Genomic DNA, 16,729 nt, shown 5'->3' with positions numbered 1-16,729 from the left:
TTTATGCTGTTAGAACGGTGAGAGGAATTTGAGTCATCTTATGAAATAGAGTATATTTTTTGAAAATCATTTCCCCTGAAGCAGGACCAGGTGGTCCGAAACGCGATCGTGTCGGGACTGTGTTGAATATATTCAGATGAGTATTGCTCCGTCGGGTTACTGACTCTTTTGTGACAATTTGCAATATAAACTTTAATGGAATGTTCGTTCTGTGATAAACATCGGAGTTCGTCAGCTTTCAGGAAGACTTTATATTTTAATATAGAAACAAGAAAATACAAAAAAATTTGAAGTTTGAAAATAAGAATAAAGTTAAAGGGACCTATGACCAAATTATGAGTTTCATTGATATACAAACTCTGTGAGTGTGGGTCCTATAAACAATATGTGTGGTTGATCTTATATGTGGCTATATTATAAATAAGAAAATTGACCAGTGAAACCTATTCAGTTTTGTTAGTATGTTCTCACCCTGTTTATTTCCACCATGGAGCACAAACAGCTGGTCATTCTTCCTAAGAGGTCAAGAAACCTCCAAATACCTCAAGAGATGTCATTTGACATCCAAGGTCCGCAACAGATGATATTCTTCCAAATCTCTTTCCCTATCCAGCATCGGCAGGGAAAAAACTTGATTCACTTTTGGCAAAAAAGACAGAACAGTTCCCAGCTGGACCACTCCCGGAGTCACTCGTAAGAACAGTTCCCAGCAAGAAAGAGTCTGGAGTTTAGAAACTCTATGCGCAGAGCAAATTACCACCAGAAAAACTATCTTCAAGGTAAATAAACTCAAGGCGATGGTATGCAGTGGCCGAAAAGTTGAACACAGCAGAAAATCCAGAACCAGATTAAGGTTCCACAAGGGCACCAGCAACAGCAAAGGAGGACGAAGCTACTTCACCCCCTTCAAGAAACGGGTCACATCCAGATGGGCCGACAAGGATTCACCATTCACCTGGCCCTGGAAACAGGCAATAGCTGCCACCTGTTCCTTCAAGGAATTAAGGGCCAAGCCTTTAATCAACCTATCCTGCAAAAAGTACAAAATGAGTGGGATCTTAACTGAAAGGGCATGAACCCCCTCATTCCTCACACCAAGCCTCAAACACTCACCAAACTCGAACATAGGCTAAGGAGTTTGAGAAATTCTGAGCTCAAAGCAAGGTTGAAATCACAGCAGTGGAATATCCACACTTCAGTAACTGAGCCCATTCAAGGGTCTTACGATAAGACAAAATTGAGTTGGATACTCATGAAGAATAGACCCCTGTCGCAACAGATCTCTTTGGAGTGGAAACTGGAGAGGAGAGCTGGTCAAGAGTCTTTGTAGATCTGCATACCATAGCCTTCTGGGCCAATTGGGTGCCACCAGAAGCACCATCTCCATGTGCCTCTTGATCCTCCAAACCAACCTGCCCATCAAGGGCCATGGGGGGGGGGGGGGGGGGGGAGTCATGCAAAAGCTTGCCCTTTGGCCACTCCAGCAATAGAGCATGGATGCGCAGAGACTTTGGATCTCACCTGTGACTGAAGAAACTAGGTACCTTCGCATTGCATGACATCACTAGTAAGTCTAGATATGGTAGGCCCTGTCTGCTGACTAAATTGTCTCTCACATTGTCTTTTCCTGCAATGTGGGAGGCAGAGATTTCCTAGAAATGTTCTGCTGCCCATACCATGAGTTGGTCTATTTCCTGCAAAACTTGACTCTGGGTGCCTCCCTTGTGATTGATGTAAGCCACTGTCATTACATTGTCTGACATAATTCGGATTACTTGATCCTGAAAGCAGTTGGCGAACCACAAGCATGCCAACTGAACAGCATGCGCTTCCAGACTATTGATGCTCCAGTGCGACTCCTCTGCACACCAGTGCCCCTGTGCTATCAACTCCTGACAGTGAGCCCCACTATCCTGGAAGTTTGCATCCATCATGAGCTCCAGCCAGTCCAGAGTCTGTACTCAGTCTGTACTCAGATGGTCCACCTGCAACCATCATTTCAGTTGGATGCCGAACTCCATCGGTAAATGAAGCTGTATTGAGTAGTCCTGAGACTGTGGACTCCACCAGGCAAGTAATGTGCACTGAAGAGGATGCATATGCACCCTTGCCCATGGACCCACCTCTAGGGTGGCCACCAAACTGAACACCTGCAGGTAAGACCATATCATCAAGCGAACTGCTTCTATCAAGAGTCGCACCTGATCCATCAGATTCTGAATGCGAATCTCTGACAGAAAAACCCTACCTTGCTTCATGTCAAAATGAACACTGGGATGACTGTAAATTGCTCTTGATCAAGTTCACCACCCAACCTAGCTCCTGCAGCAAGGAGACTACCTTTCATGAGGCTTGAAGACTCTCTTCTAAGCTTTTGGCCTGAATTAGCTAGTTGTATAGGATGGGTGGACCAGAATGCCATCCTTTTTCAATGCTACCACTACCACCACCATGACATTGGCGAAGGTTCTGGGAGTGGTGGCCAAACAGAAGGGGAGCACTGGAAACTTATTGGGTTTGCTCCAAAATGGCAAACCACAGAAATCTTTGATGCTCCAGACTAATGAGAATATGTAGATATTCCTCTGACAAATCCAGAGACTTAAGAAACTTCCTCGACTATAATGCCATTATCACCAAGAGTACTGTTTCCATGCGAAACCTAGTCACTCACAAATGACCATTGACTCCCTTCAAATCCAGGATAGGCCAAAAAGAACCCTCTTTTTTGGGTACAATGAAATAAATGGAATAACAGCCCGTATTTTCTTGTGATTTGGGCACTGGAATCATGGCCCGCAAGCTAGGATTGTCAACAATGTAGTCTCCACTGCCTGTCTCTTTTGTGGGGAGCTGCAGGGAGACTCCCTGAAGATGTCCCAAGGAAATTTGAGAAAATTCCAGAACATAGCCATCCCTTATCACTTCCAGAACCCAGTGGTCTGACATGATCCTGACCCACCTCTGATAAAACAGAGATAGATGACCCCTATCTCCTGCTCCAGGTGGTACATCTTCATTGTGGGGTCAGGAGGCACCACTATCCAAGCCTGCGCCCAGTCTGGGCTGCCTGGGCCAAAAGGACTGAGACCTACCCAAAGGTCTAACCCTCTGTGACGCAACTCCTCTGTAGGGTCAAAAATGTCTGAAACCTCTAGTACGGCCTCTCGCGCCGAACGGATGTGGCGCCTGTTTCTTATCTTCTGGCAACCAAGGAACCTGAGGCTAACCACACTTATTGGCCATTTTTTTTCCAACTCACTCCCAAATAAGAGTGATCTTTTAAAAGGCAATTTTGTAAGATTAGACTTTGAAATTGCATCAACCAACCAATTCTGCAGCCATAGCTGACGTCTGGCTACTATCACTGAAGCCACCCCTCTGGCAGAAGTACAGACCAGGTTGCAGCCCGCATCTGCCAAAAAGGCGGCTGCCAGTTCCATCAATGCCCTGAAATTTTTTTTTTGTATTTAAATCTTTTATTGGCAAATACAACATTTACAATAACATGTAAGCAATACTCATAAGTGTCCTCCATTTCAATGTAATATATCAAAACAATGCATATTACAACACCATGGAAAGTCACAAACATTGTACAGCTACGCATTGTTTCTTCCCCCCCCCCCCCCCCCCCCCGATCTCCCCCCACCAGGATCTATTCGGTAGTATCATGAGACGCTAGCCATATACATAGCTAAAGTAATTAAATGAAAGACTACACCTGTAACGAATCTACAAGGAAACTCTAAAGAACTTTGAAAAAGTACAAAAAAAAAAAAATAATAATTAGGTAACATAAAATTCAATGCAAAGGGTCAATAAAGGTTCAGTAAATATCCAGATCAGAGATTCAAGGAGCATTACAGCTACTCCATTTGGTGAAGGAGTCCCACACTTGAGAATATGCTGGAAGATGATTATACTGTGTCGCAGTAATATGTTCCAGGGATTGTATAGTTCGTAGTCGTTTGACCAGAGAGGTAAGTTGGGGAGTGTCAGGACATTTCCATAAACAAGCCAGTTCGAGGCGAGCCACGATGCACATCTGTTGACAAAGTAGTTGTTGATGAGACAATAAATATGGAAATGGGTCATCCAGTAGCATAGAATATGGGTTAATAACAAGGTTAGTTCCCAAAACTTGATTAATCCATTCAGCAACCTGCCGCCAATACGTAACCACTCTAGGGCAGTGCCACCATATGTGAATATTGGTTCCCGTTTGACCACAGTTGCTGCCATAATGCGACCAAAAATAGCCATCACTTATGTGGCAGAGGATTGATCTGTGTTCAACAGTCTATAAGCCAATGCTCAGAGGGTATGAGCTTGATCTGAAGGAAGGCAAGCTCTCTCCTGCCTGTGAGAATATATCCACACCCAATGAACTTGATTTTCTAGGATGGTATCAGAGTCAGTTTCTCAAAAGTCACAAAGAAGCCCAGCGACTGTTAGAGTCATATCAATTTCTCTAGGGAGGTTAGAATTCCTTCTTGGGAATTCACTGTTACAAGCGTCATCCAGGTAAGGGAAGACCTAGATGCCCTGTTGACATAGATATGCTGCTACTACAGCTAGGAATTTGATGAAGATTCTAAGAGTGGCTGAGAGTCTGAAGGGGAGCACTTTGTATTGTAAATCAAAACAATCCACCAGAAAACATAGGTATTGCCAGTGGAAGGGGATGTGAGCATAAGCAACTTTAAGATCCAAAGTGCACATCCATTCCCCTTTCTGGATGAAAGGGAGGATTGTGTGGAGGGAATTCATTTTGAATTTCTCCCAGAGTAGATGCTTCTTCAAGCTTCTTAAATCCAGGATTGGTCTCAGTCCCTCACTTTTCTTAGGAATGAGGAAATAGCGGGAGTAGAACCCTTGGCTTTGGTCATGGGGAGGAATTGGTTCTATATTTGAGAAGTGACTCCACTTCCAGGTGGAGTTGTGTAAAGTGAGATGGATCTGGATTGAAGGCTGAATGGTGAGGAAGCACAGGAAGCAGGGAAAAACACAAAGAGTATCCAGATTCCACAATCTTGCGATCCTAGGAGTCTTTGGTGATTTTGTGCCATTCTTCTAGGTAGTGGTCAATTCTCCCTCCTACTGGAGAAGATAGTTGCTGGGTCTGGTCAAAAACTTGGCCCAGGTGTGGGCTGGGTCTGTTGTACTGCTTTAGGTTGACAGTGTTCACACTTTTGAACACTTGACGTAAGTTGCTGCCAATGTTATAAAAGTAGGGGCAGCATCCGATAGCGCTAGAATTGCTGGAAGGGGTGTCTCTGAAATAAGATCTTTTAAAAGTGAAAAATGGATGCCTTGCAGAAGACTGATATTCTGGTCCCATGGAGAGCGACTGCGCCACCACATGTTCCTTAATCTGAGCCACTGTTTCTCTCAGCTTATCTCCAAAGAGGTTATCACCAAAGCAGAGCATGTTCTATCCCCTTAATCATTTTTGTTTCCATTCTCTGAACATTTTCTAGTTTTACTTTATCTTTTTTTTGAGATGAGGTGACCAGCACTCAAGTGCAGCTGCACCAAGGACTAATACAAAGGCTTTATGATACACTCAGTTTTGTCCTGCATTGCTTTCCGAATAATTTCTAATATTCTGTTTGCTCTTTTGACGTGACACACATTGAGCTGAAAATTTCAATTTTTTTGTCCTCAATGACTACCAGATCCTTTTACTGGATGGTGATTCCTAATATGGAACTCAATATTGTGTACCTGCAATATAGCTGGAATTATTTTTCCCTATATATTTCACTTTGCATTGGAAAGTGTTGTAATTTGTCTACAGAAGAGGGATAAAACAGACAATGGCATTCCAAAATATGCCTTTCTACCCTTTCAGCATGATCTAAGGAGTTATCTGTAAGGGAAAGAGGATGCTTTAGTTTCTATGCTGATTCAGCACTCCAATAGACTTATAGATTCACCATCCAGGGTGCCGACAGGTTCCCAATGGGAAGATGTTATTAGTATTGTTCACATCTGATCACTGGGAACTGGACTGATATCACTAACACACTTAACATAGACCACTGAACAGCTATCATATAACAACTAGCGATCTAGAAGAATGGTTAGCTGCCTGGGGCAGTTAGCACCCTACTTACTCTATTACGCATTCTTCAGCCATCTCTGCCTGGCTGCAAGCAGAGGACAGAGGAAAAGGAGGCGTAAGGGAGTACAGAGGTAATGGCCTGTGCATGCGAATGGAAAAATATGATTAACAACTCTGAGAGCCACCTGCATTGCTAGAATAAGCATTTGCTTCTCATTTGCATTTAATTAGCTACAGAAAAGGTCGATCTTTATTTAGCTGTTTTCTTTCAGGTTATGCTGCTCCCTCTCATGCACACAGTGCAAACTAATCCACTACAGTCAGGACAGTCACTGCACAAAACGGAGCCCTGGGTAGGGTGGCTTTAGCGTTCCCCTTTCTCTTCAGGCTCATGTGCTCACGGACTTGCAGACTGACTCAAAAGGATGACATGGCTCTCCCTCCCGTTTGGTGTCCAGGACTATCACTCTTCTTGCCCACCCTTTGCCAGGGCTCTGACTGCAGTGTAATCCAATGTGAATCACCTGTCTCTTACATGGATAAGATGTTTGTGTTGCGGGCGTGGACCCTTGGACTGAGGTGGAGTTGGTGCAACCTGCAGGGTGGAGCCCTGCAGGTCCCCACAGTTGACAGGCGGTGCTGGCTGAAGCAGAGGTTCAACTGGATCTTCATCTATACCAGCTCTCATTCCCTTTAGGTTGAGCTGTTGAGTGCCAGGGTCTCCAGGCTTAGGCCAGGGCCTCTGCTGAGCTAGAGATCCATGGAGAAAGATTGGTCACAGGCCAGGGTCCAGGGCAAATGGTACAGGCGTAGTCGGAGAGCAGGTGATGGTCAAGGCAGGGAGCGTTCAGATGACGTCAAGAGTCAGGGAGTGGTCAGTGGCAGGCAGAGTTCAGATGTGGTCAAGAGTCAGGCAGTGATCAGTAGTAGGCAAAGTTCAAGCGTAGTCAGGAGTCAGGCTGAGGTCAGAACCAGACATCTGTCCAAGGGCAGGCAGGGAGGCAAGGAACAACATAGGTGGGCAGGCAAGGACATTGAAGAACTGAAGACTGACCACAAATGAAGACCAGACAAAGAATTGAAGACTGACACAGATGAAGTCTATGGGAACAAGGAACGAAGGAGACCAGGAACTGAAAAGATAAAGACTAGGAACAGATGAGACAAAGACCAGGAACACTGAGGCAACTCACTCTACTTCTCAGTGGTGGATCTATTGCCGAGGCACTATAGCAGTGTCAGAAAAGGCCTTTTAAAGGCCAAAGTGGTGATGTGGGTTTTCCCGCCGAGGTCCCTTCAACTAGAGGCAAGAGGTGCATGTGCCTACGGGAGATGCTGCGCTCACGGCTGGTGGCGTCCAGCCCCATATGCGGACGGCTTTGTGGCGGCATGGCTGGTCGGGTCGGTGGCCTTCTGCTTCGGGGCCCAGCCAAGAATTGAGGACAGTAGTTCGCGGGGTTACAGTTTCCTTTGATAGAAAGTAATTCTGTCATTCTAAACTTTATCTGGCCAGCACTGACCAGTTAAAATTTAGCCACACCCTGGAAACACCTTCAGACCCGCCCGCCTCTTTTTATGTGGGTTAATTTTATGCTAAATTTGCCCACTGAATGGATGCTAGCATTCCTCAATACTGTCAAAAGTGGGAAAGAGACTGTAAGGCAAAGCTATCGGGAGAAGTTTGGGGGAGCATATGTAAACTGTCCGTGTGTCTCAACTCGACTGAAAACTCCATACAGAAGGAACTGTCTCATATGTGTATCTGAATAGTACTGAGTAAGCCTAGGTTATGCTATGGAAATGTTAAGTAGAAGGAACAGGATTATTAAAAGTTGAACTTGATTATAAATTGATGACGAGATGGTCTGTGGCATCTAGGAAACTGGCAAGAATTGGGAGTGATAGACGACTTACATGGGAGGAAATGTGGACCAGGGGTGTGCATTTGTTTTGAAATGTCATGAAAAATGCAATGAATCACTCCGTTTTGTTTTGTGTTGTTTCAAACCAAAATAAAAAGGAAAATGCAATGAAATGTGTTGGGTTTTTTTTCGTTTCAGAATGCCACGGCCAAACCCCCCAGCGCTACTGAAGTACAAAGGTTATCCCCCTCCCTGACCTTTCCCTTTCCTCCCCCCCCCCCTCTCCTAGAGACATGATTGTACCCTGCCTATGGTGTTCAATAAATCAAAATGGGGTAAGAGAAATCCCCACTTTCTCCCTGCCCTGCCAGGTCCCGTTGTCAAAATGCCGCCAGCCTCACCAGCACCATTTTGACAATGGAACTCGGGCAGGAGTGACTAAAGATTGCTGCTGTCCCATTTCAACTTATTAGACCCCCACAGCTGACAGGGCTGGTGGAAGCACTAGGTACACTAGGTGACAGCCTAGAGCGCCACAGGTCTGGGGGTGGCAACAGCATAGTCTTTTCTTCTTCCCACCCACGCGGCCCGGAAGAGGAAGTGGTGGGTCCATGCAGGCAGGAAGAAGGAAAGGCCATACAGTCATGGCCTGAAGCAGGAGGAAGATCAGAGCGTTTCCCAGGTCATCGCAAGAAGAGGCAGCATCGGAGTCTGAGCGCATGTGGAACAGCAACAGCGCTGCCCCTCTCCCCACCTCAGGTGCAGGAAGCACAGCCGCACCAGCCCCCCATGGCCTCAAGAAAAATGAAAAGTTCCTGACTATCATGGGGGCTGAAGGTGGAACCTACTGCTGTGCTTCTGTCGGGGAGTGGGGAAGGAAGCGAGGGACAGTGTTTTTGTGTCTGTGTGTGTGTTAAAGCATGTCTGAGTCTGGGAGAGTTTGTGTGTTAGAGCATGTCTGTGTGTGTGTGTGTGTGTTTCTGGGAGAGTCTGTGTGTGTCTTAGAGCATGAGTGTGTGTGTGTGTGTGTGTGTGTGAGAGAGAGAGAGAGCATATCTGTGTGTATGATGTATCTGTCTATGTGACTGTGAGAGCATGTCAGTCTCTGTATGAGAGCATGCCTGTGTGTATGTTTCTGGGAGATTCTGTGTGTGTTAGAGCATGTCTGTGTCTGGGTGTTTCTGGGAGAGTCTGTGTGTGTCCTAGAGCATGTGTGTGTGTGTGTGTGTATGTGTGTATGTGTGAGAGAGAGAGAGAGCATATCTGTGTGTATGTATCTGTCTATGTGACTGTGAGAGCATGTCAGTCTCTGTATGAGAAGACTGTGTGTATATGATGCATCAATGAACTATACTTAAACATCATATTCATAAGCTGAAAAACATTTCATGCAAAATAGACTATAGGAAGAATGTGGGCACCTCATATATCAAATGAGCTTCTTTGTGTTTTAAAAGAATGCTCACAAACAGGTGTTTATAGCGTTTCAAGTGCTATTTGCCAGTCTATTATATTGCTCAAAGACTGGATAACCTTCTTTTAATCATTGGTGGCCACACTCGACATTTTTCACATTTTTTATTATTTTTAAAGAGACGAGACACTTATCGTTGCATAGCGTGATTTGACAGCTTTTAACAACACCAGCATCAATAGCATGGGATCTTCTTGGTTTTTGGGTAATTGCCAGGTTCTAGTGGCCTGGTTTGGCCTCTGTTGGATACAGGATGCTGGGCTTGATGGACCCTTGGTCTGTCCCAGCATGGCAATTTCTTATGTTCTTATGTAATCTCATGTGGTGGGAATGTCCTGAAATACAAACTTTATTTATTTTATTTTTTTAAATATTTTGCTTTTTGGCACTTCAAAGCGGATTACATTCAGGTACTGTAAATATTTCCCCTACCCCCAGAGGGCTCACAATCTAAGGCCTGGATTCACCATTCTTTCGCAGAATGGTGAATCCTGTGAAAACGGGGGACGGGGGACGGAGGGGGGTGCGGGCCTGCGAAAGCCCGCAGCCTTTGCACCACTGGGGTGCGCCGGCTGCTGGCTTTCGCACCAAATAGCGACACCATAAAAGGTGCAGTTATTCGGTGCGCTACTGCCGACGATAATGTTAGTAAGATTATTGCCGGTAGCAAAAACACCACCGACTCCGCCCCTCCCTGCCCCGACTCCTCCCCTCCCCCTAATTTGCATCATATTGCATGCGAAAAGGCCCTTTTCGCATGTGATATGGCCCTAACACACGCGATAAGGGTTTAGAAAATAACCCCCTAAGTTTGTACTTGAGGTAACAGAGAATGAAGTGACTTGCTCCTAGGTCACAAGGAGTGGCAGTGGGATTTGAACCCTGGCTTCCCTGGCGGTAGCCCACTTCACTAAACACTAGCATTAAGGAAATGATGTTTGTGGATTTACCAATCATTCTGAAGGGTTTTTATAAAAAACACTTTTGCTAGGAATGCTAGTTAAAAGGGGGCACAGACGGTGGGGAACAAATAGCAGATGATTATGGTGGTTGCAAACAGACTGACAATTGTGGCTAAATGGAAAAAATGTATCAACGCTGAGTGCATGGAATAAAAATGAGAAAAATCATAATTATTGGGATATGTGGATGGAAACCCATTTTGGAAAGGGCAGAAGGGAAGTAGAAAAGTTGGAAAAACTATGAGTTATGGCCAAATAAGAATGTGTTGCAACGTTAACTTGAATGTAATATATAGTTAGATGCTTTCATAAATTAAATAATCTGGTTTGTTTTCCTGTTATAATTAGTGTGTAATGAGCTGTGTCTTGCTCAAATTATTGTAGTGCTTAATGATGACTGCCTTGTATTGTCATATAAAATTGAAATAAAGAAACATTTTTTTAAAAGCATTCCCCATTAATTGTATTTGTTTTTTATCTTTAATTTAACAGGAGCTATAATCTTCCTGCTTTGGCAATGGTTGTAATGTCATTGTGTCTTCACAGGGATCAGGTAGCAGGGCATTAACCTCCCATATTGTACAGATTTTCGGTCTCAGCCAAAAGCCCCAAGGTCATCGATCAAGTCCTTACACTTGGGTCTTAGCCAAATGTCCAATAAGGGAATCATCCTCAGGTCATAGCTCAGATCTTACTACGTGGATCTTAGTCAAAAGACTGATCAGGGAGCATTCTAAGATCAGAGTGCAGACCTTACACTTGGATCTTAGCTAAAGGACCGAATAGAGACCGTTCTCAGATCGCAACCCAGACCCTAACTCTTAGTCAAAAGGCCAAGAAGTAATCTTTATTAGGTTTTGCTCTGTTTCACCTTAGATCACTTAACTCAACAGAGTGCTAACCAACAAATGAAGGAATTAAATACTCAACTGATATTCTTAATTAGTCACTGATATACCTTGCAAATGTGAAGAATTTAGATGGGAATTTTCCATTTATATAGCGTTTTGGTTTTACAAAGAAATCTCAGGTTGCTAAGGGAAAGAGGCTTTTTCTGTCTATCAACGCCTTGTTTTCCAAAGATTTCGGTCTATTAGGATGGGGGAATTAGATTCCTGATTTATTTTCCTTCCCATACCCTCACCCCTCAGATTTATAACAATAAAACCATCATTATTTGCATCTCTAAAGTCAGTACCTGACAACGCAAACATGATCCCAGGACACAGCACTATACAGTATGTGATAATGTACCTTTCAGGAGCCTTAGCAGTGAAGCTGAAGGGTCACCAAGCAACTGGCAGGTTCCACTGGCCGGTTATGAAATTTCATTTTTTAGTTCTTTCAGAACCCTGGGGTGTATACCATCCGGTCCAGGTGATTTACTACTCTTCAGTTTGTCAATCAGGCCTACCACATCTTCCAGATTCACTGAGATTTGTTTCAGTTGATCAGAATCATCATCACTGAAAACATTCTCCAGAATGGGTATCTCTCCAATATCCTCTTCAGTAAACACTGAAGCAAAGAAATAATTTAATCTTTCCACGATGGCCTTATCTTCTCTAATTGCCCCTTTAACTCCTTGATCATCCAACAATCCAACCGACTCCCTTGCAGGCTTTCTGCTTCAGATATATTTTTTAAAGTTTTTATTGTGAATTTTTGTCTCTATGGCCAACTTCTTTTCAAATTTTCTCTTAGCCTGTTTTATCAATGTTTTACATTTAACTTGCCAATGCTTATGCTTTATCCTATTTTCTTCTGAAGAATCCTTCCAATTTTTGAATGAAGATCTTTTGGCAAAATAGCCTTTTTCACCTCACCTTTTAACCATGCCAGTAATCATTTTGCCTTCACACTGTCATGGACCCTGCCCGCAGGTCCCCCTGCGAGCAGGCACTGCTCACCTCTTTGCTGCTTCACTTGACGTGGCACGGACGCCGCCGAAATCGGGCCTTCTGGTGCGGCTGGAGCCGTGGACTTTCCTGTTCTTGCGGCCCAGAGGCCGCCCCTGGTGCTCTGCTTCACCGCAGCAGGAGCTGCGGACTTTTCAGCATCCTCCCGTGTGGCACGGAGCGCCGCCGACGTCATCTTCATTCTTCGCAGCCCAGCCCTGCTCTTACGTGAGGACGTCAGTGCAGGACCGCTGTTCACGGTCCTGCACAGTTCCTGCTTCCTTTCTCCTAGGCGCGCGGCCGTGCCTCTCTTCAGTATTTAAAGGGCCAGACACAGGAAGTGTGCTGGCCCCACCTATGGATGGATTTCCTGTGTTAGCCCTATAAAAGGGCTTTCTTCGCATTACATCTTGGCCTTGCATCAGAGTTACTTCACTCTGGAGGCTCCTGCCTGCCAGAGCTCCGTCAGGTCTTCTTCATGGAGCTCCTCATCATTTCGTCTTCATGTCATGTCATGTCAAGTCTTCGTACCTGAGGTCCTCATCCAGGTGTCCTGGTGTCTTGTCTTGATCTTCCGCTTCCTGATGATCCAGGTTCCTTGGTGTCTTGTTCCTGTATCTTCAGCGCTCCTGAGCCTTCTAGTCCTGCCGGCCTTGGTCCCTCGGACGACGTCTTTCCCGAGTTGGAGTGGCCTGCAGGTGGACTGGTGTCCTGTGCTCCTGAGCCATCATGTCCTGCCAGCCTTTGTGGTGCTTCGGATGACATCTGGCTCCGTCGGAGTTCCACCTCGACTGGACTCTTCCCTGTGCTTGTCCCGCTCTCCGCGTGGTCCGTGACCAGCCTCCTCGGGCTGTGTAGGGCACGCAGTGGGACAGGATGGTCCGCGACCAGCCCATTGGGTCCGCCCGTGAAGGTGGGTTCAGTAGGGCGCCCTGAGAGACAGTGCCAATGTTCACCCTCCCAGCTTCTCGTCTCATCTGGACTTCATCAAGTTCCTCGTCTTGTCCTGGATGCCGTTGCATCAGTCTTGGTGTCATGTCTTCGCTTCAACGTCTTGTTCCTGATGCCGTCGCATCGACCCTGGTCCGGGATGCCGTTGCATCGACCCTTTCTTTGTCTTCGCATCAGCCTTGGTGTCATGTCCTCAACTACCTTGGTGTCATGTCTTGTTCCAGCCCTAGTCTCTGATGCCGTCTGCATCAGCCTTGGTGTCGTGTCTTCGTCTGCAATGCCGTTGCATCAACCTTGGTGTCATGTCTTCATGTCAAGGCCCGTCTGCCCTCGTCCTCAGGCCAGGCCTGCTGCTCCATGCCAATCCAAGCGGCAGGTCCGAAAGGGCTTGGAATGGTCGGAGGACCATTCACATTCCAACATCTTCATGTTGGTGGCCTTGGGAGCTTTCAGGCCTGGCAGAGGGTAAGACCATCTGCCATGCTGGAACACGCCGTCAACCTTCGGTTCGGTCCTGGATCCGTCTGGGTTCGGGCTGAGGCCCAAGGGCACACTAAAACACCTGCCACGTAACAGAATGCAAGGCCTTCCGGGGCCGATTATGTAACAGAATGCAAGGCCTTTCGAGGCCGCCTTCACGTAACACACACCACCTTTCTTAATGCATGGAATACATCTGGTCTGTGCTTCTAGGATGGTATTTTTTTAGCAATGTCCATGCCTGTTGCACACTTTTTACCTTTGGAGCTGCCCCTTTCAGTTTTTTTCTAACTATTTTTCTCATTTTCTCAAAGTTTCCCTTTTGAAAGTTTAGCGCTAGAGCCGTGGATTTACATACTGTCCCCTACCCAGTCATTAATTCAAATTTGAACATATTATGATCACTATTGCCAAGTGGCCCCACCACCATTACCTCTCTCACTAAATCCTGTGCTCCACTGAGATCTAAAATTGCTCCCTCTCTCCTCAGTTCCTGAACTAATTGCTCCATAAAACTGTCATTTATTCCATCCAGAAACTTTTTCTCTCTAGCATGCCCTGATGTTTCACTTACCCAGTCAATATTGGGGTAATTGAAATATGTCAACAAAAAAGGGGAAAACTGATTCCAATTTTAAATTTTTGCCTATAGTGATGGTGTCATCAAGCCAGACATTGTGATTTCACCCAAAATCCAACCGGACCTCTAATCATTCACCATCACTTTAAAATCTATATTTATTAATTAAACTAATTTTTGTAGATTTTTTTAAATTTTCAAATATATCATAAAAAATTCAATCAAAAAGACTGGCTTCCAAAACCTCTCTCCCACATTTTGCTATGTCATTGGTGCCCACATGTACCATGACAGCTGGCTCTTCCCCAGCACTGTCTAAAATCCTATCTAGGTGATGTGTGAGGTCCGCCACCTTCGCACCAGGTAGAAATGTTACCAGGCGATCCTCCTGCCCACCAGCCAGCTGTCTACATTCCTAATAATCGAATCATCGAATAATCGAATCACCAATTATGATGGCAGACCTAACCCTTTCCTTCTGGGCAGTAGCCCTGTAAGAAGTATCCTCGGTGCGAGTGGACAATGCACCACCTGGAGAGCAGGTCCTTGCTACAGGATCCTTTCCTAATGCACCTGGTTGATACTCTCTGAACATGAGCCCTTCTTCCTCCAAGGCAGCACCAGGGCTGCCAGTCTGAAGTTGAGACTTGTCTACTATGTCCCTGAAGGTCTCATCTATAATACCTCTCTGTCTGCCTCAGCTCCTCCAGGTCTGCCACTCTAGTCTCCAGAGATCGGACTCGTTCTCTGAGAGACAGGAGCTCTTTGCATCAGATGCACATGTACAACTTCTCACCGGTGGGTAAAAAATCATTCATGTGACACTCAATGCAAAAGACTGAGAGTCCTGCTGCTGGACTGCTGCCTTCATCTTAAATTTGTTCAGTTCCTAGTTAAGTTTTAGGTTGCTATGGGTGTAGGATTGTGTACAATTAGGGTCCTTTAAATGTATTAGTGTACTTACTATATCTGGTAGTAACTTACAAGGGAATGATCAAACTTTGGATAAGGCATGGGGAATTTCTGAGTTTAAGTTAAAAGACTGATTTTTTTTTTTTTTAGTGTGAAAGCGGCACCTGCCTATAAATTAAAGGATGAGCTAGGGATGGATAGGAGAGGGGTGGGAGGATTGGGAAATACAAACACACAAAGTTCTGTTTGTTGCCTGACTTTTTGACTACCTATTTAAAATAAAACACCCAAACTTCAGTTTGTTGCCTGACTTTCTGACTACATATTTAAAATAAAACACACAAACTTCTGTTTGTTTCCTGACTTTCTGACTTCCTATTTAAAATAAAACACACAAACTTCTGTTTGTTTCCTGACTTTCTGACTACCTCTTTAAAGCACACAAAGTTCTGTTTGTTGCCTGACTTTCTGATTACCTATTTAAAACAACACACACGAACACACTAAATAATATACCCCAATAATTTAGTTCTCCCCAATACTTTTAAGTTTTAAAAATTTCTCCAAGCAGTACTTACTGATTATTTCCAGCCACCAGCAAGGTAATCCTCTCCTCTCAGTGCTCTCACTGGATTCAAGGACAGTCCTTCATCGACATATCACTGGCTACTAATGGCTGAAAACCCCACTGTTCCTCCAGAGATAGTAAGCCAGCAGATGCGGCTGAGCTCCTCGCCGCCACATTCTCTGCCAGGAGCATAGTCGCACTGGCATCATCAGCCCCGTGACTCCTCCAATCGCAGAGGTAGGACCCGAGCTGCAGCAGGATTCAGTGGGAGAAGTCCTGACAATCGTGGAAAGCAATATAGGTGAATCAGGGGAAGGAGAAGTACTTCTCCTTCTCGAGCAGGCCCCAGCGTTTCTCATCCGATTTTGGCATCCCCCACACAACATGGGCATCCATTGGGTCGGCAATAGGGGAATCCAGCAGAGAAAGTCATCTCCTTGGCCCTTCTCTTCTGCCCAGCATGAGGCATATTAAGGTAAGAATTTAAAAACTCTAAAGAGATCCACACCACATTGAGAATGTTACAGCACCATCTTGGATCCCAGGACTGGTGTTTGAGATTACACTCAAATTAGGGACATGCACCTTTCTGCTTTCACTTTTTGCTTATTTAGTTGGGAAGTGTTCATGGCAAAGAAAGATAAATGAGTGCTTGTGCAGTGTTATTTAGACCTGTGGTGTCAGAACCAGTAATCACTTCATAACCTGCACTAGGGAAGCTGTGGTCTTGCAAAGAGGCACTTGATTCGGATGTACCCTGCTTCAGTAGCACTGCAATTTGCCAGCCCTTTCTTGAGTTATTACTGGCCATGAGAGCACTTTCTAAGAAGAATGCATTCCACATCTCAAATTCAGGGGTTCTCAACCCAGTCCTTGGGACACACCTAATTAGTCAGGCTTTCAGGATATCCACAATGAATGTGCAATAAGATAGATTTGCATGCATTGTCTCTATTCTATGCAAATCTCTCT

The 16,729-nt window shown here is 45.1% G+C and overlaps 1 long non-coding RNA gene across 1 annotated transcript in view; it reads right to left on the bottom strand.

The window, feature by feature from the left end:
* Positions 1-3,673: 3,673 nt before the first annotated feature.
* LOC115091559 overlaps positions 3,674-16,729 on the bottom strand; it is a 30,482-nt gene continuing 17,426 nt past the window's right edge. The window contains exon 3 of the long non-coding RNA XR_003856770.1: positions 3,674-4,048. This is a non-coding gene — a long non-coding RNA (uncharacterized LOC115091559). The remainder of the gene's footprint in view (positions 4,049-16,729) is intronic.

This window comes from Rhinatrema bivittatum, chromosome 5 (genome assembly GCF_901001135.1).
Source record: "Rhinatrema bivittatum chromosome 5, aRhiBiv1.1, whole genome shotgun sequence".
Lineage (NCBI taxonomy): Eukaryota > Metazoa > Chordata > Amphibia > Gymnophiona > Rhinatrematidae > Rhinatrema > Rhinatrema bivittatum.
Note: the sequence above shows the minus strand (reverse complement) of the source record. Positions and strands in the feature narration are given on the sequence as shown.